Source organism: Podarcis vaucheri, assembly GCF_965113315.1.
Source record: "Podarcis vaucheri genome assembly, chromosome: 18".
NCBI lineage: Eukaryota > Metazoa > Chordata > Lepidosauria > Squamata > Lacertidae > Podarcis > Podarcis vaucheri.
Window position 1 is genome coordinate 8,048,113 of NC_138756.1, and position 2,348 is coordinate 8,050,460.

The window sequence follows — 2,348 nt, forward strand, 5'->3', positions numbered from 1 at the left end:
TTTGCTGGGAGAGAACCAGCCTCAGGGAAGTCTGACTGGAAGTTGACAAGAGCAGCAAGCCGAGAGAGGGCTCTGTCTCAGGGAACAGTCCGCAGCTGGCCTTCTATAACCTCTGCGAATCGCAGGGCTGGGGGAAATTTAAATAAATCTGCATGGCCACGCACGGACAGGGGAGGGGCAGGGTGGCAAAGGCACAGGTGCCAAGCCCTGAAGCTCACACACACACACACACAAACACACACACACACATTTCGACATATGCCAAGCTGTTTATCTCCTCCCCTCGAGCCTTTGGTCCCTGCGCTATGCGCACCTGTGTGTTTCAGCACCGTTTCAACACATCTCCTTGCATGTTGGCTCGGTCGCCCCAAAGGCGCAAGGGGCTTGCAGGGCCGACGCTAGAAGTGGGCATGGCTGGCCACATGCCACGCTGCCCCTGCAGGGCCCGGACAGCAGTGGCGTAGCGTGGGTTGTCAGCACCCGGGGCAAGGCAAGTAATTTGCGCCCCCTAACCCGTGGATTTGCGCACCCTAACCCTAACCCCCAGATGTTGCACCTGGTGCGGCCGGCCCCCCTCACCCCCCACGCTACGCCACTGCCGGACAGACGTTTTCCTACAGAGATTCCCTGCCAACACACACACACACACACCGCTTTCCTCTGGGTTCTTTGCCGCCGGCTTTCGCTTGCCGCCAGACGTTCTGCCGGGTTTTGCCGTCTGGCTTTCACGGGAGCATTTCGGACATTACAGTGGTACCCGTAGCTGTCAATTTTTCCCTTTTCTTGCGAGGAATCCTATTCAGAATAATGGGATTTCCCTTTAAAAAAGGGAAACGTTGAAAGCTATGGTGGTACCTCGGGTCACAGACGCTTCAGGTTACAGACGCTTCAGGTTACAGACTCCGCTAATCCAGAAATACAGTGGTACTTCGGGTTAAGTACAGTGGTACCTCAGGTTAAGTACTTAATTCGTTCCGGAGGTCCGTTCTTAACCTGAAACTGTTCTTAACCTGAAGCACCACTTTAGCTAATGGGGCCTCCTGCTGCCGCTGCGCCGCCGGAGCCCGATTTCTGTTCTCATCCTGAAGCAAAGTTCTTAACCTGAAGCACTATTTCTGGGTTAGTGGAGTCTGTAACCTGAAGCGTATGTAACCCGAGGTACCACTGTAGTACTTTGGGTTAATCTAACTCTACATTTAATAGTATACTTAACGCATTATATTATGTTTTATGTGCTCTATTTTCTTCCTATCTCCTCTGTTGGTTATTAACCTAAAGAAAGAAAGAAAGAAAGAAAGAAAGAAAGAAAGAAAGAAAGAAAGAAAGAAAGAAAGAAAGAAAGAAACGCCGTAAAGAAAAGAAGGGTTCTGCAGAACACAAGGGTTTTGCTGTCTGGAAAACACTTCTTGTCCTTTTCTGTACTGTCTATTGACTCATCAGTATGAAGACACAGGTGTCATGCACAGCCTACAGCACTGGCAGAAACAGGTTCGAATTCTGCCATCTCCAGGTTATTATTGCTTGTTGTGCTTGATATGTTTAGCCTTGACATGCTTAGTTTACGAAAGGTTGTTGGCATCTGTCTGTTCTCCTCTGCTGCTGTTGTTGCCATAAAAAAATTTTTTACACATCACTTGGGAAGACAGGTGAACTAATGGCAGTATACCGGAAGAAGCAAAGATCACCAGTGTTGAAGCAACGATTCTTCAACATCAACTTCTGTGGATGCCTGATGATCGTCTTCCAGAGCAACTACTCTATTCCGAACTTAGAAATGGAAAGCGCAATGGTGGCGGTCAACAAAAGAGGTTCAAAGACTCTCTCAAGGCATATCTAAAAAAAAAAAAAAAGTAGTATAAACACCGACAACTGGGGAACACTGGCCTGTTAGCATTCCAGTTGGAGAACAGCCTTGACCAAAGGTGTCATGGGTTTTGAAGACACTCGAACTCAGGACGCAAGGTAGAAACGTGCTAAGAGGAAGGCACGCTTGGCAAACCCTCGCCAGGTCTTAATTGGCTAAGAGGGATCGCTGCTGAAGAAGAAGAGGAAGAAGAGGAGGAGGAGGAGGAGGAGAGGAGGAGGAGGAGAGAAGAAGAAGAAGAAGAAGAAGAAGAGGAGGAGGAGGAGGAGGAGGAGGAGAGGAGGAGGAGGAGAGAAGAAGAAGAAGAAGAAGAAGAAGAAGAAGAAGAAGAAGAGGAGGAGGAGGAGGAGGAGGAGGAGGAGGAAGAGCTGAATTGCAAGGAGGGGAGCAGAAGGGCTTTTGCATGTTCAGGGAGATGCTATCACCCAGCAGAAGACCCCATGTTATAAGAAGCCATCATCTCCCAAGTCTGATCATTGCTCCA